Here is a 25,567-nt window from a genome sequence, read left to right as displayed (position 1 = left end):
CATCTCTCATAATCATATCGTGGTTTTGGGACGTTAAACCCTAGATATTATTATTATTATTATTATGTCATACGCATACGCAAACATCACTCATCCTACAAGACGTCTACAAAACAGCCGCAACAACAGCAGGTGGAAGCCTGAACGAGCCTAATGCTACGCATATGTTGGTTTATTCGCGTTCACTGATGCTTCGTTTAATTTTTTCTTTCAAGACACGGTATCTATGCAAATCGCCCACGCAGCCATAGTATAAATCCAACAATTGAAAGGCGAATGGCAATGAGGCCATCTCTTAAACAGCCGCCACATCTCATTGTTCTTGCGCGCTTTCGAAAAGAAAAGTAACGCAACCGTAGGCTGGTGCGCACGTACGTTGAATCGAGAGCAACCGTAACGAGTTTTGACACCGAAGCCTAAAGAATAAGTGCACCCTGCGACGACGCAGGCTTCCGAATAAAAAAAAAGTCCTCGTGAACGCTCACCGCCGTTACACACGTTTCTACGCAATCCGTTAGGAAACCGTATTGATTCCTAGCTCCTCGTCACGTTCTCCGACCGCAACGTCGTGTTCCTTCACCAGCGCGGTGGCCCATTGGGAATTCAAGCGCGAAGAGGTGCACGCCGGCGTTTCGCAAACGTCTCCCTTTGTCTGAAGTCCTGAAGGTGTCGCGCTCAGCGTCGAGGCTGCGCTGCCGTCGTTAGGTGCACATTCCCTTTTTCCCCGCGGGAAATGAGCCGAAACCCGTTCACGGTGTTGTGTGTGCACGCCGGGCCGATGCAGGCAGCCGTAAAAACGGCGGTCGACGTCCTCGAGACGTGCAGACGAGGTTGCTTTAGTGCAAGCAATGGTGCGATGCAGCTATGCACCGGTTCTTGGGCGAGTTATAGCAGCGCACCGGAGTGAAGCAGATGCATCCGCTAATTCAACCCGGAGGCGCGCACAGGCGAATACGATTATCTCTCAGTGCCACGCAATCTGTCACTCTTTTCACGGTGCAAAAACACCAACGCTCGTCATGTTCGGTGTCTGCGGAACCTCCATTCTTAAGCTGTGGTCGTGCACGCATGAGGAGATTTCGTTTTTATATATATATATATATATATATATATATATATATATATATATATATATATATATATATATATATATATATATATATATATATATATATATATATATATATATATATATATATATATATATATATATATACTTGTCCTCGCTATGCATGTGTCTGCGTATCAAGGTTCGCTGGACTAAACTGCCTTAATGTGGTTGAGGAGGAGAGGGAATATCTATTATAAACTGCCTTATTGCATGCTGTATAACGCCCTTGCCATTCTCGTCACCCTTTTTTTTGCCGCATTAGCAGAATCATATATTTAAAAAAAATGTAGGATGTTCTTCAACGTCCAGTCGACATCAAGAAGCCGCGTGGGCAGCGCTCCAACGAATCCCCCTACTTCTTGAATGCAAGAGACAAAATAGATGCTCGTTCGGACAACCTAACTGTTGCATGCAGTGGAGATCGCTAAATATCACGGCTGTGTTCTTAAAACGAGCAGATGTTCTCCCATAGCCGACTGCAGGCATGCATACACGACGTGACTGCAAATTTTATGAAATAAACGGCTCCATTCTACCTTAGAGTCACTGATGATGAAATGAACTTTATTTGGTCCTGGAGAACCCCGATCAGACAACCCCCGAAGGGGGGTCCGCCGCAGTTGCTGGCCGCGCCCACGCCGGTACTGGAAGACCGTGGCCCTCCGCCCGTTCGCAGGCCTCCTGGACTGCCGACAGCTGGTCTGAGAGCTCGTTGCTTTTAAGAGCCCTCTCCCAGTCCTCTTCTGTGCTGAACTTTGCGCTAAGTAACGCCGGGCACTGCCAGAGCATATGAGCGAGTGTGCAATTATCCGCCCCACAGCTAGGACATCCTGGATTTATGCCTTCAGCAAAGTGGCTAAACGTGCTGCGAGACGGGAAGGAACCTGCCTGCAGCATCCGGAGAACCGACGACTGCGGCCTAGTAAGCTTGGAATGCGGGAGGGGGTATCGCCGCCTTGACAGTTGATAGTGCGAAGTAACTTCGTTGAAGGTGCCAAGTGGATCCCTGAAGCTCTCCGTGAAGCCGCCTCCGGACCCGCCCGCACCGCCGCGGCACGTGATTTCTCGCGCACGGTTATGGGCAAGTTCGTTGACGTTGGGAACTGTCGGATGAACCCCTGAGCCCATGTGGGCCGGGAACCAGGTAATTGTGTGAAAGCCTCCTACAGCCCTCGAACTGAGAATAGCGGCAGCCTCTCTTGAGACCACACCCGAAGCGAAGGCCCGGAGGGCAGCCCTAGAGTCGGTGAATATCTCAGGACGCGAAGGGTCCTTCATAGCTAGAGCTATCGCTACCTGCTCTGCTAGTCACTGGAATTTCTTTTCGCAGTATCACATCTGTTCTCCGCGCGCCGCCTTCGCGGTAATTGGGGTAAACTTTCATCACGTGACCTCTCACCGCCATATCCTTGCCAAGCGCTTTAAAAGTACTTGTGAACACGCATGCGTGGTCGGACTTCTAGCAGCACAGCTTTTTTTTTTTTTTAATACGCATATAAACACAAGCGACAGAAAGTACAGGGGTGGTCAAAAGTTCCCAGGCTGCAACGCCCGGCCTAGGAGCAGCAGCTCGCTGCTATCGGGGCGCTGCCATCGCAATCACGCCTGGGCGCGCGCTGGCGCCGAGCGTGCGCGTGGAGGGCTGTGGGCATCCTTCTCGCATTCTTGCTCTCCTTGATAAGAAAGCGAGGAATAAACATGGTGCGTCATGTTCCCTCACTATTCGCTCTTCGAATTTTTACTACTGTGCAGCGCGTAGCGAGGCGGCAGTCTTCCGGAAAACTGACGCATCATGCTTGCGCCCGCATTTACCTATAGACATACATGTTTACCGTAGTTTTCGGCTTCTTGGAGAATATCGTGTGTTTAACTTTCCATTGGCACTGCGGTGGCTCTCTCAGCCGTCTGCGCAGGCCAATTTGCAATTAGCTGCAGGCGAACATGATAACAGCCCTAAATGTATTGAGAATCGCTTGCGTTGGGGCAAGCTGGAATACCTTAGTGGAATAAGCAGCAGTGCTGCTGCAGCACTGCACAGTAGTATACAATTCGAGGAGCGAACAGTGAGGCAACATGACGCACCATGTTTATTCCTCGATTTCTTATGAACGAGAGTAAGAAAGGGAGAGAGATGCACACCCCCCTCCACGCACACGCTCGACGCCAGCGTGCGCCAAGGCGTGATTGCGATAAGAGCGAACCGATAGCAGCGAGCTGCTGCTCCTCGGCTGGGCGTTGCGGCCTGGGAACTTTTTGACCACCCCTGTACCTGAACATCATGCCTGGTTGCTGCGCCTATACGAGTGTAGCGACTAAATGGAATCTAGGAAGGCGCTTTCTTTTTCCTTTTGTTCCGTGGTAACGACGACCAAGAACAACGTTCCGCGCGACTTCGTGAACTTAGCCACAAAATGCCTTGCGCACTCGAAGAGCACCAATTCGTGTGAGGTAGGTTTGTGTCGTATACTTACTTGCAGTTTGCTCAGCAAGATCACACGTGTCTGGAAATCCTTACCCGTTTGGTTTGTGTGGCTTGCTCTGCTTAGCGCTATTAAAGACAACGTACTGCATGACTTTAAGCAAGTAATTCCGTTCGCTCGGCTCAACGCTATTGAAATCATCGTGCATGCATTTGAAGCAAGCGAGCATATTACACTCACGCGAGAGTGGCGTTGTTGATGAGAGATTTATTCAAGTAATAATGTCGTTGAGTAGACGCTGACAGCAGCTGCGAAATGACGAGCAGCCTATTCACGCACGTGAAACGTGGCTTAGATTGTGCACAAGAATACTGGGCCCGTATTCATCTTATGCTAGAAATGCTCGTAATGCAAACTTTTACGCAATCCTGATGCTGGCCATATCGTTAGCGAAGCCGACTGCCCAATTTAAAATAGGACTTACGTGCTACTAATAGTACGAAAAGGTCAAATCCAGCCCTCAGCGCGCGCTGCATTCCATTGGTTACGATGGAACACTGCGTCGCGTTTAGAGCGGTCGACAAAGTCGGGGGCACGTCTTCCAACCAGCGGCACCTTCTTTCATTCGTCTGTCGTTCCACTCAATGCAGAAGTGCACCCATCTCATGGAAAGTGTCAGAAATTTTTACTAATGATATTTTTTTTAGCCACAGGCTGTTTAAATTCACTTTCACGCGTTTAATGCCTGTACTAAATATTCTTTAGAATAATTAGTACCATGGCCTCCGAGATTAGCTATGGCCGAACGCCTATAAACAGCGTGCGGCGAGAGCTAATCGCCCAGACCATATCCTTATCATGATCGTCCTCTACTTTCTAGCGCGTTGTTCGGCCGGCGTGCGCTCTCCTCGTTCTCTTCTTCATCTCCTGCTCGCTCCCCGAACACGTGCGCCCGGCTGATTAGCTAAGCTAAGCGCTAGACCTAGCTAACTAAAGTAAGACATGCAATGACCAAGCTAATTAAAGGGACACTAAAGGCAAAGAACAATTTATGTCACAGTGAAAGCTCAATGTATGACAACGTCTAAAACGGCAACATTATCAACAGCAGTGCCCTGCTTACCGAGAAATTAAGCTAAATGTATCACATGATGAGCGCCACCAGTGGGACATTTTCGAAGTGATCCCGATGACGTACGAGAGTCTGCCTACAATAAATCACTAGTAATCAAACTAGCAGCAATAAAAAAACAACCTTCCGTGCATCAAAAGACGTAATAAAATGCTGTTTGTTCGTTTCCGTTTGATTCATGGAAAAAAGAACCTCTGTGGCGTTGCCATGGGGAACGGCGCGCATGGTTCGAAGGTTCCGTTTTCGCCGAACTGCGCTTCGCCCGGCGCCACGCTTCGCTCACGCGGTCGCGTCTCAGTGGCAGTTTCGGGATCGCGTACTGCCGCGTGTGTTTTGCGCGCTCGTGAAAGTCGCTCTGACAGAAAGTTCGACAAAATGCCGCATGCATGTGATATTGCCCGATGCCCGAATGGCGCACGACGCCAGTGCTGCAGCAAGGAAACCGATGTGTCTTTTCACTGGGTGCCGTGGAATGAACCCTTACGCTCGGAGTGGCTTAGTGTCATGCCATTGTCAAGTTTCCGTCCACATCCATTGCGGCGATTGCAGCAAGCCTCAATGGCTTCGATGGCCGTTGTTGCTGCTGTGCGTCCCGCTACTTTCGCTCTGCTGCTACTAGCAACGTTACTAGAACAAACTCAGTTTAAAAGCTCCGCCGGAGAGGCGGTCCACGTGGCGGTCGTGAGAACTAGTGGCGCTGCAGCCACGTCTAGCTCCCGCGGCTGGCGCTTGTTGTGATCGGCGCCGCCGATGTACGAGCGCACGTGGGTTACAGCGACGTCTGCGTTTTGTTCGCTCGTCATTTTTGCGACTGTTCTTGACCAGGCTTAGCGTCTTGTACGAAGACACGTGCATGATGTACGAAGCGTAACGAGGGCGAACAGATTCACGGTGCGGTATGCCGACTTGCTTTGCGCCGGGCTGCAAGAGCGGCTACCGCAACGACGACTCCGCTTCACGACACTTCTTCGGACCTCCAAAAGACCCCACGCCATTCAAGCTTTGCATGGCAAATATAGGAAGGTTACTGCGAAATGCAAGGTCTGTGGCGTTCATTTTGAGAGTGACGACATTGTAAAGCACTATCGTCGTGTAGTTGCGGGACAAGAAGTTTTGATCCCACGTGGAAAGTGGGAACACGCGCCCGGTGCCGTGCCGCGCTTGTTCCCAGCACTTCCGCCCCACATTTCAAAGCCAAAATGTTCGAGACCAAGGCGCAAATCCCCCCCCCCCCCCCCCTGCCCCCCCCCCCCCCCAAACCGCACGGCCTCCCGCGAAAGCCCAGTGCCCAGTTTGGAGGAGCCACCAGAAATAGAACAGCAAAACGAAAGGCAGGCGATTACCTATATACGCTACCGAGACTGAGAGTTGCATCACACTGACATTCGATCAGTTGTCAGCTGTCGCTATGCCTTCAAAGCAGTATATTTTCGAGAGATTTTACGACGAGGTATCGAACAAGATGTGCGGAATATTTTACACTCGCCGGCTCGGGAACGGGCTGCTCAGCGCAAAAATTTCACACGGTACACATAGAAAAGATGAGGACCAGCGCTGGTCCTCGTCTTTTCTATGTGTACCGTGTCAAATTTTTTGCGCTGAGCAGTTTAATAATGGAATACCAACTAGCCCAATCCAACACTTTGCTTCGGGAACGGAGACTTACTTGTGCAAAAGATAATTGTAGTTGACGAGCAGTTTAATTGCGTAGTGAACGGCTACAGCACGAAACGCAAACGGCTGTCGTACAGTGTAAGAAGTGCTGCGGGCATGGAACATCTGCTCGGTGAAGTTGAAAAACTGAAGTTGAATACTGACGACTCTTCTAGCGACAGAGTACGCGCGAATAACTGCTCGGTGCTCACATCACGGCCGATCTGTTCGAATTGTTTAAGGCACCGTATGACGTAGAAAGATGAGACACCGAAAATACAACTATCCGCTGAAAAAATTGCTCAGAGACGACATCTATTCGATGTAATCGCACACTGAGATTTCATTTACCGAGTTCTCATAAAATGTTCCGATTTTGAGTCAGTATCCCTTTAACCGTCGCGAAAACGTGTCTTGTAAACATTGCAAAGCATTGGTGATGTTTTTCGAGAAAGTTTTTTTCAATAAATTGTAGACAACATGAGTACAGTTTTTCTAGAACGTTTTTGTATCTCGAGTAATTACGCTTCTTTGTACACTATAAAGGCTTTTACAAACGTGTTGGGTTGTTCTTGGTCTAGATAAGACGGCCGCGGCTAAAATTGTAGTGGTAGTTATAAAAATTACGCTGAAAACCCTCATTCGCTTAGAAACTCCTATGCTTGGAAGTTAAGCGCAATGTAGACAGCTCAAATATTGTCACAGGGTCGTGACGTCGACGAAGTCAGCAGTCAGCAGGTCCGAGATGAAACTCTTTATTTGGCCGAACTAGTGGCCGGGAAACTGAAAGTCAAACTACAGCAATACACTGATAGTGGCGAACAGAGCGTCGACCGTCGATCAACTGACAAGCGGTCTAGCGCGTCGGCTTTTATACAGGCGCTATTGAACTTTCCAGCGATATACCTGGTGGCGGCGTTATCTCTCGACAAAGCTGGAACATTTGCGTGCGGCGCGCAATCTTACCAAAACGATCTACTACAATCGCGAAGCTTCTCGAACACTGCTTCGCGGACAGCGTCGAGCGTTGATAACCGTCCTTGCTGGTCAAACGTACCCGAATACATCAAAATAAAACAAGAAGTGGGCGTGGCAATATAGGCCGAACATCGATTCTTAGCCAATCAATGAAGAACACAGGCGGGCCAATGCATACAGACTATCCACCTAAGTATCCACCTAGCTAGTACAATAAGAAAGTTGCCGCACAATTGCCGCGAGCAACTGCGCGGCGGACCGCAGCGTTATGCAGCGGCAGCAGACGACGCGCCGATAGTGGCGCAAGACGGAACTGCAGCGCCGCTATAGTTCTCGCGACCGCCGTTCGGACCACCCTCCTCCGCTGGCGGAGATACGGAGCTTTGAAACTGAGTTTGTTCTAGTAACGTTGGCTACTAGTGTCGGCGGCCGCGCAGTAAAGGCGAGCAACGTTGGGCACGGCAGTAGTAACGTATGAAAGTCTCATTTCAGGCGGGTGATTTAAAGTGCGGTAACGCGGTGCGGACCACTAAAACGTGAATTTATTTCGAAATAAGCACTTCCTTGGCATAAAAGTAGCACTACGAGGTTTCTGGACTGCTATTTCAACAATCAACGTCGACTTAATATTTGCCTTTAGTGTCCCTTTAAGCCAAGCCATGCTAAGAGACAGCTTATTAAGTCCCGTCTAGCTAAGAACACGCCGATTAAGGCCATGCTAATTAAGGTACGCTAATGAAGCCATGTCATGCGAAGGGCGATCTAATTAAGACCATGCTAATTTATACCACGCTAATCATGACCAAGGTAATAGATCTTGCTCATTGAGATAGTGCTAATTAGGACTATGGTAATTCGTTCAATACTAATTAGCATCCTCCTAATCACGCCTGAGTTAACTAAGATCATGGTAATTAAAACAATACTAACGAAGGCGGGACTTATCAATATTATGGTATTAAGACCTAATTAAAACCAAGTTAATTAATGGCGTGAAAATTAATACTGAGCTATCCCGGTCTTCTCTCCGAAGCAGATCGAACAGACTGAGTTGACGTTGAGCCACGTAAAAAGCTGGAAGAAGCTACTAATTAGCGTCCACCGCATGAAACGCTTGACAGTCACGAGTTGAACTGGGGCCTTTTCAGAATCAACGAGTTTGAAGCGGAGCTCGCGTGCCAAGTAGTTTGACTGGCAGGCACCCGCGACAAGGCTCGGGCCCGCACACCGCGTTTGCTCTTGCCGAGGCGCGGTAACCACGCCGCAACGCCAGCGAGCGGCACGATTCAGATATGAGCTGCGACGATATTTAATACTATTTGACGTAACATAATAGCCCACGTTATATTCGATCTAAGGGAAACAAGCTGTACGAGAGTGCGAGAGTGCTGCGTGTGCGCCCTTGTTGCCTTCGAGAGTGGAAATTTTCATGCTCCACGTGGAACGAAAGAACTTGCCCGAAAGAGGGTAGCCGCCCACGAACACGCGTGTGGGAGTCGCGATGTTCAGTTGGCAAAGAGATAGTGCGACAATCACACTGGCGTTGCTGCACTGTTGAAATGTTGGCTGATTGGCCGCACTGACGTGTTCCCACGCGCTCCTCCTTTGAAAATGACGACATGCGCGTTTTTGTAGCAGTTTTTCTTACGTTGATTTCGCGCGCTCCGCACTGTCTTCCTGTCATGACCGCCATAGTTCGAGCTCGGAGCAAACTCGTGTTCACGAGAATCTCGGGCCATCCTGCATAGCACCCCTGCTGATCGATTTAGTTTCACGCGACCTTACTACACATATGTACAGTGAAACCTCGGTGATACGAATCTCACGGGATCACGAAAAATATTCGTATCATCCGAAATTCGCATCACCAGAAAGCATGGAAAATTAGCATGCGACAAAAGAAAGCTGGCGTACATTTTCATTTATTGTTTTTCAGGGTCGCAGCAGCGTCATGAAGAACCCTGAAAGATTGTCAGTCAATTTTTAGATGTTGGAAATCATACCATCACTCATAAATATACGGCCCGTACGCGCGTACTTAATTAATGAACCAGGTGCGTTGTGACCCGTGACAACAGTAGCCCCTTCTAAATTTTAGTATGCTTTTTTGCATGACACTGAAGTACTGCAGCGAAAGTAACAAAAGAAGCGCTTTGACGCGATGGATCAAGGCCAGAAAATTACAGAACCACGGTCCTGTGTTATGATTTTGTTATCGCGGAGGTGTTGGGGATGTTTTTTGGGAGATTTACGGCCGTGCCCGCGCGAGTGCGACCTCAACCGTCGCGCATGTTGACGTGGTGAGGCCTGACTCCTTCTCCAAGACCATCCTCGCCTTCTTTCAGTCCTCGTCCACCTTTCGTAGGATGTCTGATGCACGAGGTAGGCACGTGTAAACACAGTACAACGACAGCAGCCCGCGTCGACGCCTTAAGAAAAAAAAAAGCATGGCGCTAATGTCTTCTTTAATCTAAACGCGAAGGCACACGGAGGCACATAAGAGCCTCAAAGATTCGCGCACACTATCTCGGAGGCCGTGACGCGTCTCTGAAGGTTTATTCTGACCGTAAGAAAATTGTTTTTCTTACACAAGTGATTTTGGCGATTTGGCGGTGCGGTGCGCACGCCCACGCTTGCGTTCCCCCGCTCGCATGTGCTTGGCGCGTCTTCCGCGACAGCGCCGACAGTACCGCTTCGTACCTGGGCGGTAGCGTAAGTTCGTATCAAACGTCGCTTGGTGAAAATCGGTTCGCAACAACCGTACTCCATTACACTGCAGGCCGATGGGCCTTGGCCGGGACCAACGAAAGATTCGTATCACCCCGAAATTCGTATGAGCTGTGATCGTATCACCGAGGTTTCACAGTATTCCCAAGAAATGACACCGTCACATTGTAGGATTTAACCGATGGAAAACGGCAACCGGCAAATAGCAATTATGCAGGTCGCGTGTCAATACCGTCATCCGCGTTTTTGAGCATGTGCCCTATACGTTTCCTGGCTCTCTTCCTCGTGACTCATAAAGCATTTAAGACGCTGTGCTAATTTGGCTGTAATAATATTTTAATAAGCCAAGAGTGTACAGTGAAAAAGGTTGCAATCAGAAGCAATGTCAGAAACCGCAGCTATGTTGGCGTACTAGCAACGTCAACAGCAAGACAATTTCCCAAAACACAATAACGTATCTGCAAGTAGACTGCTAGCTTGAAAATACAAAAGAAAGAAAAATAGAGTTAAATGACGAAAACAATATTAAAACATATTTCCTTATCTCCGCAAGCACAAACATGATATCTTGCGTGAATGCAGCGCCGTTAACAACTTTTTAAACGGCCTATTTCCTCGGCAAATAAGTAAGAAAATGACAACCACACGTTCAAATAAAATACGCCAGTACAGCCGCTGCACGCCGCAAGTTGCCGGCATGTTCGGCGACTAGTATGCATTCCTTCTACGTAAGTACGTGGCGCACAACTTCCAATGACCTCATGTGCTTCACTCCGATTATACAGGCCAACTAGCCGAGTAGTAAGGAATGTCTTTATTTACCTGTTATGTACTCTTACGATCAGTGGAAAGATTCAGTGGCGCAGCATGCAGGCAACCTGAGCACCGGCTACACAATGGAATCAGTTAATCGGCCGTCAAACTATGGAGCAAATACGATCACCTTGATATCCACCTAGTGAGCAAGTTAATACGAATTCACTAAGCGCGTGCGAATATGTTCGCAGCTTCGGACCTAGCGAACGCAGTAATTGACGCAAAATGATACCGGTGAAGCCATTAAAAGAGTCAGAAAACATCGCAACCATAGCCGCAGATTTCACATTCATTGCAATTGATGTGTTTCGGGCTTATCTATTTCTTTCGCGGTGCACGCAAGAAAATCGCTACTTCCACCTTTGCTTTCACTGTATGGCGTAAAACTAGGGGGCAGCCAACGCGGCGCTTCTTCTTGCAGACAAGTGAAGGAGTTCTTTGCGCCGACTTCGAGTTTAAGAAAGAAACAAATAAGCACTACCCACCAAGGGAAAAGAGTAAGATGTCCAGACAACTTGCCATTTTTTCTGACCAGACACTGCTCCGACACGCCTTAGTATTTTTTTTTTTTAACTTTGTCACGCTAAGTGCCGGCCCGACGTTACACAGCGGCCATATTTCCTGCCCGGCCGGCGCGCTCAGTTTCGGTATCGCCTGGATTGGGGCCGTCAATTTCGACGAATAATATACCAAATTGCATGTGTTTTGGAGGGTTTCTAGACAAAGGGCATGCCAAGCTTGTTACGTGTTACAACTTTTCCGACAGGTGACAGGTGCCTGACTGCCATAGCATTTTTATTAATAAATCTGTGCTGTCTTAGACAAAGAAAAACTCTCTGTATCGTGCGAGGTCCCACGGGCCCGGTGGTCCCCGCTTCCTAGCTGGTACATAATCACAGAGACTTGCAGAACAGAATCAGTCGTGCGGCGTGGAAATTAACCGCGTTACGAAGGCCTCGCTTCCCATAGATACCAGCACGTGTGTTGGATCCGCATAATTCTTTATTAAAGAGGTTTGAAACGAAGCGATACAGGAAGATACTTACCGCGAAAGTGCCAGGACTGAGGCAAGGAATGCTTCGCATTATAAAGGCGCGAGCCGCATTAACCTCCTAGCGACAGTATTTATTCGAATTCTGCCACGCGGGCACACTAAGAGCGCCAGCTTATTACGTAACGAAGGTCTAGATAACGCGTACATCTACCTCCATCCGCGGACTCGCCAAAGGAAATATTCGTCCCACGGGTCTCTCCCTTGCGCTGTCTCTTTTTGCGGAAGGCGTTTTTTTGCTCGGCGCCCACGTCTGCTCCGCCTTGATTAAACTCGTGTGCTTCTCTTCCGTCTTGTCTTTTTCATTTTCGAGCCCAGCGGTGCAATTTCCCGTGTGTCGAATATGAGATAAAGGAGTCGCTCGGAAGCCGTATTCAATAAGCGCGTGAGCCACAACGGGGACGTTGCATTTTGGAATGTTTCATTATCCGATCGAAACCATTTTTCTCTCGGATATTAAGCAGTCAACGCACGCGTCGTCCTCCCGTGTGCTCAGAATGGCAGAAGATGGCCGGCCTTTCGTCATTTTGCGTTTTTGTTACACTGCGATTGCGCTATGTGGCGCGAACGCGTGGGCGTTTAATTTCCTTCAGGCAACGAAGAAGCTCGGACACTCAACATATCCGCAGGGAGCCAGTCAAAAGTGACCCCCGCGGTCTCCAATCAGCAACTGATAACGACCGCGACTCGAAGAAAATGGAACAATAATTATGCTATGGAGGCGCATATAGCTCGACACTGAAACAACTTTCTCTTCTGCAGAACAGATAACCGGGAAGATTGACAGTTCACCTTTTACGGAGTTGCAATGGCAATCTTCCCGACCATTGCATGCAGGCTGTAGTGCTCAGCACGTCACCGGACGCATCAGTATGCTTCGCGTTCATTCAACCAGTTCAATAATTTGCCGCCATTCATCGTCTTTTGCTCGACTGCAACATTTTGACCACGATTGTTTCTCCTTCGTTCGATCGGACTAATTAGCCCTTCCCGTCAGGCACGCACACACGGAATCCCTGGGGCACAAAACCGAGCTTCAACCTCTGAGGAAACTATTCCCTCAACCCCCAAAACAAAGAAAATAAACGCACGTACGCATCCCCCGTGGTTTCCGGGCACGCTTCCTAATGCTTAAGGCAATTGAGCCATCTTAGCTTTATTTTTTCCCGGCGTGGAGGGGGGGGGGGGGGTGGAGATAATAACTTCACAAATAAAATCGATTCCTCGAGGGCGCAGTTCGGCGCATGAAACCGTCGCAGCCTAAATGTACAGACCGAAAGCGAGAAGTCAAAATGGGAGCACAATGACAAAGAAAAGCGGCCCGACCTTTCCCTCGGCAGACTCGCCTACCACGCCGCATAACGTCGATTATACTAAAGAGATCGCAGACGTTTGCTCCGATCGATTCCGGTAACAAGGACGCCCAGAAGTGTGGTACTTTGTTATACGCAAGGAAAAACCGTCGTTAGTCCGGTAGTCTCCTATGTTCGTTTCTCGAACAATAGGTCGACATTGCCGTATATGTTCTTCTCGCCTTGTAGTATTCCTTGTCATTTTAGGATTGCTTTTATGCCGTCAGTACATTCGCTTTCCTTCGAGCGGCAATTGGTGAGAGCGGAGCCTATGTCGTTTTCTCCGACACCACCCTGCAGAGAGCCCTCAGCCCGAGTAATGGTTCGCTCGCCTTTATGCGCGGCAATTTAGACGCAGCGTAAGAAGTGTTCCCGCGGCCAAATGGACAGGCTCCGTGGGGCCACGGCATCGGCACCTCCACGGAAATTGACTGTTAAGCCAAGCGCCCCTTCGCGTTCATAGCACCGAGTCCGAGTGGACTATTCATTATTTCCACCTTCTAAGTCCCCTCGGAACTCGAGTATATTTTCTGCGGAACCCGAGGCGCGAAGGGAACCCATCGCGTAAGTAGAAAAAACCTCGACGAAAGCGCCTCTTAATAGCGGTCATTTTTCATTCGGCGTGCGATACCTGCACGTTTTTGGGCAATTGCTTTCTCGTGAGTTCAGGTACTCTACACAAATCGTTAGACCCTTGATAGGATATACGGTCTCCGCGGCTAAAGCTTTATTATTTATTTATTTATTTATTTATTTATTTATTTATTTATTTATTTATTTATTTATTTATTTATTTATTTATTGTTTCTTTGCATCGAGGATGCATTTCTTGACAAGGAACCGCATGTCTGCGAGGTACTGCAAGAAACCCTGTTATGAAGAACGTCTGACAGCTGTGGTCTCTTCGAAATAAATATCTCACGTGCACTCAAACTTTTCGCATTGCTCGCCATTTTCTTACTGTACAGTAAGAAACAATATGACGCCGCATAAACTCTTCGGGTTACCTAAGGTTCCTCCATGATTTTATGCGTAACTGTCCATGCCAACGGGCTGCTGCTAAGGAGGGCGGATTTTGCTGAACGCGTCTCGCATTCAGGTGTGTCCTCTCTGAAAGAAAGAAAGAAAGAAAGAAAGAAAGAAAGAAAGAAAGAAAGAAAGAAAGAAAGAAAGAAAGAAAGAAAGAAAGAAAGAAAGAAAGAAAGAAAGAAAGAAAGAAAGAAAGAAAGAAAGAAAGAAAGAAAGAAAGAAAGAAAGAAAGAAATGTGAAGACCATTACTGCGCTGTGGATGTTCTTCGAGAACTAATGGTTCTATAAAAGCCACTGCTCGACCGCGTACATTTTTCAGCTGTCACGGCGAGCCGGCAGCAATACGCAAGACTCCGACTTCGCTGTGCTTGTATATAAGAGGCCGTGACAGGAGGTGTACGTTGTGCATCTGATAAACCGCGCTATACACTTGTTGAGCAAGCACACAAAGCATGTTTTCGCGAATACGCTCGTAGTTTTTGAGTTTCTTTTTTTATTTGACCTCATATTGTTGTGTTCTTTACGTACAATGATGCACGTCCGACGCAACAAAACAAGAGGCGTAGATTGCCCCTGCAGTGTCACGCCATGGTATCAGATATTTTGAAGGCCATGCAAGGCAAAATCCTTCCGGCCTGTTTTTTTTTTTCCTTTACCGTGCGGCCTATAGTACTTCAGACAAAAAAAAAATAAAAGTAACATTTAATTCACCCGCAATTCCAAGACTTTTCTAGCTGGCCGTAGCAAAGAACAGTGATGAAGCCTGTACAAAGCAGCTACGTACTAGCAGCGACAGTACTGCTACTGACCTTTTGCAGCCATATTAAGCGCTGTTAAAATTTATTTTGTAAGAAAGCTTATCCACAACTGCGATAGTCGAGAGAACGGCTTTTCGTCTTCATCAGTGTGCAAATGAAAACAGAGGGGCACGTTTGATTCATTTAAAGAAGGCGCATTTGCATTAACGAACCGAGATCGATCGGGAGCCTTCATTGCGGACAGCGTCAACATGCCGCTACCGATCTACCGGTGCTGCTGCCATCTTCGCGACGAGCGAAAGCTGCCGACCCACTTTAAAGTGGTGCTGTGAAATACAAGAGTACACGACATACACCTGTAAGGTACAAAGCGAACGGAATTCCTCGCATTTCAAGATGCCGATCTGCCCAGAGTTGCCATAAGGTAAAGCTATTCCAAAGTTTTCTATGGTATGACGTAGGTGATCACAATGCGTTGGCGGGCTAGTTTATCTGAATCCATAGTGTTTTTTGAGCTCGAAACGACACTACAAGAAAGAAGATAGGGCAAAGCGTTTCTCCCAAATTTCCAAATGTGAAGCTTGAGAAGCGCTTTGTCCTGTCTTCTTTCTTGTGGTGTCGTTTCGCGCTCACAGAGCAGTAGCCGATCACTTTTGGCACGTATGCAACACCCTGCCGACCCTTCTTCGCTGAGGTTTCATGTTATTTTAAAGGACCGTCGCACGCGCTTACGATCGTCAACGAGCAATGGGAGATTAAGCAAAAGTAATACGCGGACCAATCTGAAACGCTGGCGCAATTCTGCTATAGCCTGTAGATGTTTTCACTCCTCTACCTCGGCCTAACTAAAACTTATCCGCTTCTTCGAGCCCTTGCCTATCGTCGGCCGGTAAGATAGGAACGTGCCATTGCAGTCACTGCTATTCGCTTTAAAACCACAGAAGTGTTGAGAAAACGTTGCGTGTTCTGACCCACGCATGTGTAACCGGTGACATAAATTTGGCGTCAGGAGGCTGGAATGATATCACATTTGGATAGCTTTACTTTATAACTGCCCCGAAATTCTCAGGCTTAGACTGTAATACCTCGAGAAGGCAGTAAACCCACGAGACACTTTGCTGAGACGTTTCCGTGATATATTTACCTCCTCAGCAAAGCAGACCCAGTCTATTCCCCAGGGGAAAGGCGGATGCCTCGATTGTTCTACTGAACAGCTCATTAAGCTCTCCTGCGGAAGGAAACTACTCGAATTCTCCGAGAATTTAGGCTCTGCAAAACCATTGTCAAAAAGCCTTTGTGTGCAAAGGCTTCTTGAGCACATGCACTGATGTTTCTGCTCTTGTTGTTAATTACAATGGTAGTGACAGAAAGGTCGATTCATGGAACCCACTTGGACTTTCACAGCACGTTTTTTTTTTCTCTTTTTTTTGTAGTATATCTCCTTTATTTTCTATGAATCCGAAAAAGGTGAGGCTGCGTCGACCAAGTCACGCAAAGGTTTTACATCAAATGTTCTTCAACCCCTCTTTGTACCTGTGTCGCGGCCATGGTATCTTGACGGAAGGATAAGGTTGTCTAATACCTCAGAGAACCGATGTCGTGTAATGGCATCCGAAAGCTTGGAGGCCATGCAAGCGTTCAGCTTTTTGTGCTGCAGCGTTTGGTAAGAGCCACAATATATACTCCAGCTTCCTAAATTCTTGTAGCACCATTGGAAAACTGCAGTTCTCAGCCATTCAGGAGCGGGAACCAGGAAATGGGATTGTCCACTATATTTACCATGCTCAGTGCGCGCGCTAATCCATGCGGGATCGTGTCACGCGGGCGATGATCAACGGTGGAGAGCGAAATGGCTCGATCCCTTTCCTGGTAGTCGTAATTGATTAGAATACGCGATCTGTGTAACTTTAACAACACTGCACAAGTTTGGTGAGGTGATAGTCTGAAGCTGTTTAGATACACCTTTTTTTTTTACCAGGACAAACGTGCAAATCAGAAGATAACACATCATATAGTATCAAACTACGAGAATAATTCGATATGCCGATTTAAACCGTGGTAACAGACAGTAACGAGGCACGTGTACTTCCGGGTCGCTTTCGTGCATAAGAGTGGTTCCTGTAAAGCATCATAAAAGTTGCTGTATGTAGCGCGCAAAGCGTGCAAAATTGCCAGAGTGGGCTTGGGTATCTTGTATGATGGCGTGCGCCTAATTGAAATGCGGTATCTTCTATTCATTTAACCTTTCCTTCCCAGTGCTATTCGTTTACGCAGTGTCGTTCGGCGAAAACAGGGGCACGTGGCACCAGTATGCAGCTTAAAGCTGGAATACATGTGGCAGTGAGCATACAAGACTAGGCTTTTTTTAAACAGGAATAAGGTGGGGAATTATGAGATTTAATAGGGAGATGAATAATGACGTACTATCAGTTTAACAGCAAGTTTTACCCGCATTCAAGTAGTATATAGATACCTGAATGTATACATAAACGACGAAACTGCCTACTAAAACATTCACCGAGCTAATCTAGAAATTAAGGGGATCCGGATCGAGTGCAACATTGATGGAAGGTAAAGCACTGGAGTTCGTAGTTCGTTGGGGTCACAGTAAATATGAAGCTGTGCAAGGTATAGGAGGAGGATGAAGCAAACTGAAGGGCAGAAGGTAGGGAGGTTAACCAGAAAAGTGTCTGGTTGGCTACCCTACGCTGGAGGATTGGGTAAAGGGAACAGAAAAATGAGAGAGAGAGAGAGAGAGAGAGAGAGAGAGAGAGAGAGGGGAGGGGGGGCGGTAGAAGAAAATGAGTGGTGAATTCGCTTATGCGTGTAGGACTGCGACAGTCCTGAAGCAGATCTGAACAGCATTGGGATGATAGCCTGGTATCTCGCAGTGCTTTTGGAAAATATTGAATGTTGCCTCATTCATTGCTAGCAAGCTAGATGGTGCGAGGGAAGTCAGGGCCCGAATTCCAGTACGTCAATACCATTAGGGACAGAAACAAGGAAATCCGTGGAAGTTGCCGCTTTCGCAAGTAAACGTGCACCTCGTAGTCGTGAGACATGTACTGAGTGCTTCAGCTTGTACACTCGGAAGTCGGCGAATATTTATCGTGAAAGTATTTCCTGGTACAGGTAAGCGACACCGTAGGAAGCCCATAAAGATGACATTGTATAATTATAGTATTGATGGCGCACCAGAAACGCTAGGATGTACGCAACAGCAGGCAGTAGTTTTGTGACGTACCAGGTGTGAGCGCACCGAGACAAGTCTGTATAGACGATACGAGAAACAGCGCGACACACGGGACAGTGAAAAACATGTACCAACCGGCCCAAATACGCACCTTATTGCAGTTCATTTCTGTATTGACGATTACGCCCATAAATCGGTCTTTTTACATATGTCGGCGCTGACATTTGAACTCTTGCGAGGTCATGCGCGGACTTGTGCGCGTGTCGCTCCCGATGTCCTTAAGCAGGCATTGCCCGCATGTAATGGAAAGTTGTATGATTCACGGCGGCGAAAAGAGACCGACAAACGCTGGGTTAAACAGTGTAGGGCTCGGTATACTCCTCCTTGCGTAACACCAAGAGAATTTTCACTACAAGGCGTTGGCCAGTATTCCGTAAAAATAAAAACAATTTCACACAACAGCTCGCTACGAAAATGTTTGTCGCAGCTTATCCCAAAGAAGACGCGAATAGCAATCATCACTATCATGCTAAACTATCACTAGTAGAGAATATGAAAAGAATGAACGAGCTCAGAGTTCTCGCCAGCGAAGTCGCTGCAATATTCTACTAAAAAAAATAAAAGAAAATGAAGGAGCTAGGTGCCGAGAAAAAATTTAAATTGCAATACCGAGAACCTCACATCGGTATTAAGTTACTTTTTCATTTTTTGCAGCAACGCCTTAATAACAGAAGGCTTTTTTTTTGTTATTTCATCATACAATGTAAAAGATTCCCGCTGAGCTTAGTCTGGCGGTGCACACGTACTAGCCTTTCCGTTTTGTTTTTTTTCTTACGAAGGTAAGAGCGTATTTTTGCCACCTTCTGCCCACCGCCATTGATGCAGGGCTGCATAGTGTGGCGGGCTACCGGCGCTTCCGCAGAAATATGAAAAGAAAGCGCTTTCTCACATGACGGAAGTAGCAGCAACAACAGCAGGAGGCAGAAATTCCTGCGGAAGCCTTGCTTTAGCAATTCTTGCTTCGTCGCTATTGGAAGCGGAAGCGCTCCTCAAGGGCGTCTTTATAGTTCGCCTCCACTATATATAGACAAGCTGCTTCACTTCCGGGATTATAGTTAGTGGCACATCTCGTGGCGTTGTTTGAGAAAGAAAAAAAGACGGATGCAAAGAATAAAATGCCAGTATAACAGGTATTCAGAGGCCGCCACCCTGTTCTACGTTTCGCCAGTAATCTCATGGGTGACCTCAGTGCCCTTGACTATTTTAGTTGTACTGTGCCTTTGTTGCATTGATTTAACGCTTTATTAAGGCTGGTGCGCCGGCCTAATTCTCATTGTTTCATTAAACATTGCTACTTGCGTATAGTTATCACCGCTAACCGTACCAACAAAGGTGCCTTCAACCGCTGCAAAATGCGAACAGCAGCAAGCTGCTGATGGCGCCCTGTACGCGAAGTCCACGCCTCTGCGGTGCTGCCTGCGCGTCGTTCTTTTGTATTAATATTCTTATTTTGCGATTTTGTTCACATTTCGGTTTAGGGCATTTCTGATGTCTTTCATATCCAAAACGCCCTTATTCAAGAGGGACAGTGGTGCACTAGGAGAGACTTGTACGAGGAAAAGAAAAAAAAAAGGTGGTGGGAGGGGAGGGCGGTGTCGCGGGAGGCACAAATTGTTTAGTTTGCTCTTCTTTTCAACGTTTAAATGCCTTTGTTCGAGCGAGCTATTGTTAAGGGCCGAGGAAAATCACTAACCTCGCTTCAAGGTGTGTGCTCATACAAGAGGAGAGGCGAGGGTCGTTAGATGAGAGCAAAGAGAAAATAATAATTTTTTGTCAACGCGCACCGCCGCCCTGTGGATTGCAGAATCAGGGAGAGCTTCCTGTACATGAGCAGAAAACTGCGAGAGTCAGCGGGGAGCCTACAAGAAGCACGTTTTTCGGGGTTTTTTTTTTTTCGGATGTCCCTTCCACACTTACGTATAGGGAAGTCGTTCAGGAGGTTCCCACTCCTCTCTTAGAGAAAGCTTATCCGGCAATTCCGGCGCCACGCTCCTTTGTTCCGCCGTCTACGTCGTTGGTACCGCTTGCAGTATTATAAGACGTTACATGTCGGTATAGGTTAGCTCGTTAATTAAACCGCGCTGGCGTCGTGTTTGACACGCGGCACTGGTTTCGTCAGCGATACACCGCGAACGGCGTGTCGAAACACCCTACATATTGGGGCCTTAGTAGGTAATACTTTCCCGCTCGCCCCTTTAGACATATCTCGCTTAACTAGTGTTGAAACGCGGGCATCCAACGCCCGCTTACGCAGATATGAACGCAGCTTCAGGGTACGGCTTTCAGCTCAGCGATATCATACGTTATGGTCGGGAGTGTGTAACGGCATGTGCACCACTCGGAAACGGCAGGCTCCATTGTCGCGCGACGCGAGGGCGTGCCGGCAAAAAGACCAGCTGACAACTATAGCCTCTTGACGACAGCGTCCTGAAAGTTCTGAAGCCCTTTTCGGTGTCGTTTCTCACTGCCGCTGACCGTAGACTGATGATGATAAAAAAAAACGCTTTATTGAGAGGAAAAGGGCAAAAGGGAATAGAGGGTGTATGGTGGAATCCTAATAAGAAAAATAGAGCGCGCAAGCGGACGGGACAAAGAAAGGTCACACAACACGAGCGCTGCATTTTTTCTATATTGTATTACCGAATACCGATTCGCCCAACTTTGAGTCTTGCTTCGGATCCTTATTCCGGAAATTCGTTGGCCAATGCCGCCGCCCTGACTCGTTCCACGAGGACTTGCTGGTCCTCGAGGGTCGAGCTGAACGGGGCTGCCTCCCATCCTAACCACGTTTGCAGATCTTTAGTGCACTATTAGCCTGGCAGGTCATACCATGTGGCATAAATCTGCTTTCTGCCCGCAGAGTCGTCGTACCCCGCACCTCCACCGAAGTGTGACAAGATTGGTGGAGGAGCGGAGTACGACGACTCCCGACTCACCCCATGCACAAGACCCCGCCCAGTAGCCGGAACACAAGCCCTGTGCCCGTAAGCACACCAGTTCACAGAGCGAGCCGCCGCCAACAAGGCCTACCACCGGAGACACCGCAACAGCCTATTGACACAGCGACTATATGATTTCGCATCAAGTCGCCATGGAAGTTCCTACGCCTTCTACGCCGATCTACTGCACCGTTCAGAACCCGCTGATGCCTAGTCCCTTTCACGGAGAGTTGTTTGAGGATGTGGATGACTGGCTGAGTGAGTATGAGCATGTCGCAGCGATCAATTACTAAGATGACGCCGCAAAACTCCGCAACGTTTACGCCTGCTTTAAGGACGGCGCCCGAATCTGGTTCCTGAACAGAGATGATGTCTTGACATCCTGGCGCGAATTCCAGCATCGCCTCTTGGAGACCTACAGGAGCCCCGACCGCCACGAACGTGTTGAACGTGCCCTGCAAGCACGCATTCAGATGCCGAACGAGACCTTCACGATGTAGTGGAGGACATGATAAGACTTTTCAAGCGAGCGGATCCTGCAATGCCAGAAGAAAAAAAGCTGCGCTATCTTATGCGAGGTGTGAAGGAGCAGCTTTTTGCTGGTCTGGGGCGGAGTCCCCCAAAGTACTTCATCAGCGGTCTGCCCTATTCGACCGGCAAGTGAATGCCGCATCTCCCGAATTTCGCGCCACCTTTGGGAGCAACAGCATTGAATGGATTCGCGAAATCGTTCACTCCGTCGTCCGCGAAGAAATGCAGAAGCTGTACGGGGCGAGACAACCAGAGGTCGGCTCCATCACCAGTGTTATCAGGGACGAGGTACAGCAGGTGCTACACAACCGTCACTATCAACCGATGCCTACCAATGTGGAACCGGCTCCTGTGTCCACTGATATTCGAAGCCATACGTATGCCGAAGTCTTGCACACTTCCATGCCGGTCTCTAGCCCCGCAGTCCCGATCCAGACGATGCCGCCAGTTGCGATTCAACCAGCACATGTTGGTTTGGACATCGACGGTCGCCGTGCACCCACGCGGAAGTCTAATCTCTGGCGTACGTCGGATAGAAGACCCTTCTGCTACCATTGCGGTGAGGCCGGCCACATCTATCGCGAATTCCAGTACCGACCACTTGAACTGCGCGGTTTCGGCATTTATTCGCCTCGTCCCCAAGTTGGTCAGAGGCCAAGAGAATTTAAAGAATACTTCGCCCAGCAACTTGTACCCTCGCACGACGTCAACTGCGGCCACCATCTCCACGGCGACCCGCAGACATTGGGCCACGTTTCGGGGCGACGGCACGGGGACGCTCGCCAAGCCCTCGTCGGGAAAATTGAAGGCAGCGACCTTCGGGGGCGATGTCGCTGGGACTCAATGTGTGGAAGATCTCCCATCGACGCTTGCGCGAAACTCCGAGGTAATTAAATCCCCGTTTTAATACAGTGTCAGAGAAACGCCGTAATCTAAATCTGAACACAGTGATCGAGTCTCGCTCGACATTTCTGTGCTGATCGACGGTCTTCAGGTCAGCGCATTGGTGGATACAGGTGCAGACTATTCAATTATTAGCTGAAAACTGGCAACTAGTCTCAACGAAGTGATGACACCTTGGAATGGAAAGCGCATTCGCATAACTGGAGGATATGTTGTTACACCTTTGGGTCGCTGTACCGCAAGAGTGAAAATCTGTGCGTTACCATTTGTGGTCACCTGCCTCGTCCTCCGCGACTGTTCTCGTCAGCTCATCCTCGGCATGGACTTCCTTCGAGAGAACGGCGCGATTGTAAATCTCCGCGAGCGAATGGCGACCTTTTCGACGCAACGCGCAACAGATCGAAACGCCGATAGCTGTCTTAGACCTGCGCTGCCCGTTGCTGACGAAAGCGTGACGCTGTCACCACGATCGACTGCTTTCATAGAAGTCACTTGTGAAGACCTCCGAGACGTCTATCACGTTTGCTGCTTCAAGGTGTATGCGCAGCCCGAAGCCTTGTGCGTGTTCGCGACGGACGGTCACAGATACTTGTCACGAATTTCAACTTCGAGCTCCGGCATCTTTTCCGCGACACCACCGCGGCCTATGGGGACCCTGTAGCTGACGTCACGCAGTGCTTCGCGTCCGAGGAAATAAATTATGGTGACAAGTTTCTGGACCACATCGACGTCAATTCGAAGCTTTCGGACGAGAAGAAGGCCGCACTTTACAACATTTTGAAGGAATTTCAATCCTGCTTCAACGCTTCGTGTAGAGTCGGTCAAACACACCTCACGAAGCACAGAATTATTACCGACGATGATGTTCGCCCAATCCGACAGCAACCTTACCGTGTTTCTGCTAAAGAACGCGAAAGGAGATGCTCGACGATGGTGTTATTCAACCGTCCAGCAGCCCGTGGTCCTCGCCAGTCGTTCTATTGAAGAAGAAAGACGGAACGCTACGATTCTGCATTTATTACGGATAGCTATATAACGTCACAAAGAAAGATGTTTACCGGCTACCGCGGGTCGATGTCTCGACAGTTTGCGACACGCGAAGTATTTTTCATCGATCGATTCAAAGAGCGGCTATTGGCAGATAGATGTTGATGAACGAGACCGAATTATGAATTATGAGTTCTTCCTTTCGGCCTCTGTTCTGCTCCAGCCACTTTCCAGCGGATGATGGATACCGTTCTGGCTTGAAGTGGCGAAGCTGCCTTGTATATCTCGACGATGTGATCATCTTCTCTGAGAGCTTCGAAGAACATCCGAAGCGCCTAAGAATGGTTCTGGAAGCTATTCGTTCTGCTGAACTCGTGCTAAAACCCCAGAAGTGCCAATTTGGCTGTGAATAGCTGAAATTCCTGGGACATGTCGTGAGTGTGGATGGAGTTCGGCCCGATCCAGACAAAACTGCAGCCGTCGCCGCTTTCCCTGTTCGGTCAGACAAAAGAGCAGTGCGACGTTTTCTCGGCTTGTGTGCTTATTATCGTCGATTCATTGCCAACTTTCTCGAAGATAGCCGAACCGCTCACGCGACTCACCCGAGATGATGTACCCTTTGCCTGGACTACAGAACAAGAGGCAGCTTTCGCAGAGTTACGGCAGTCAATGCAGACAGCACCTGTTCTAGCCCATTTTGACTAGAACGCTGCCACTGAAGTACACACAGATGTCAGAAACGTCGGAGTTGGCGCTGTCCTTGTACAACGACACGGTGGTGTTGAGCATGTCATCGCTTACGCCAGTCATACACTCTCCCGAGCCGAGGCCAACTACTCTACTTCATAAAAGGAATGCCTCGCAGTCGTGTGGGCAACGGCAAAGTTCCTACCTTACCTCTACGGCCGTCACTTCAAAGTGGTGACTGATCACCACTCGCTGTGCTGGATAGCCAATCGCAGAGATCCGTCTGGCCATCTCGCTAGATGGAGCTTGCGCTTGCAGGAGTTCGACATCACGATTGTGTACAGGTCCGGGCGCAAACACGAAGATGCCGACGCGCTTTCTCAAGCACCTGTGGGGCATCCTGTTATGGACTTAGAGGAGGCCGATGCCTTTCTCGGAGTAGTCAGTGATCCTGACTTCATGTCAAGACAACGAGCAGATCAAGAATTGCGCCCTGTTATCGATTCCTTAGAAGGCCGAAACTCCCAAGTTCACACATTGATCGCGAGCTGTCCTCCTTTTGTCTCAGAAGAGGCATTGTTTACAAGAAAAACGCGCGAGGTAGAGACAAAGCCTTTCGCCTCGTTGTCCCAGCCGACATGCGTGACGACGTCCTTCTTGCGTGCCACGACGAGCCCACGTCAGGACACTTAAGCTACTCGCGGACTCTCGCCAGAGTGCGCCAGCAGTACAATTGGCCACGACTATCGACTATAGGGTGCACCGCTACGTGCAAGGCTGCCGCGAGTGCCATTTATCACATTTGTTTACAATACAGCAAGCAGGAAACAACGCGCTTTTCACATTTCCGCCTTGTTTACGGACGCAACGTGCAAACCATGCTTGATGCTATGCTTCCGCGCAATAATAGCGATGAAATTGCTCGAGACGCCGAGGAATACACTCAGTACGCCAAAGAAGCTCCGTCAGCTGGCTCGCATAAACATCAGTCACCAACAAGATGCAGATGCGTGACGTTACAACCTTCGCCGTCGAAACGTGCCCTACCACCCTGGCGACCGAGTGTGGGTGCGGACACCTATGCGATGACCAGCCTTGTCTCAAAAACTTCTGAGCCGTTATTTCGGACCGTACAAGCTTCTCCGACGTGTCAGTGACCTTACCTACGAAGTATTTCCGGACGGCACAGTGTCTTCACGTGGACAACTTCGACCCGAAACCGTGCACGTCGCACGACTC

The sequence above is a fragment of the Rhipicephalus sanguineus genome, chromosome 1 (genome assembly GCF_013339695.2).
Source record: "Rhipicephalus sanguineus isolate Rsan-2018 chromosome 1, BIME_Rsan_1.4, whole genome shotgun sequence".
Lineage (NCBI taxonomy): Eukaryota > Metazoa > Arthropoda > Arachnida > Ixodida > Ixodidae > Rhipicephalus > Rhipicephalus sanguineus.
This window is presented reverse-complemented; position numbering follows the sequence as displayed.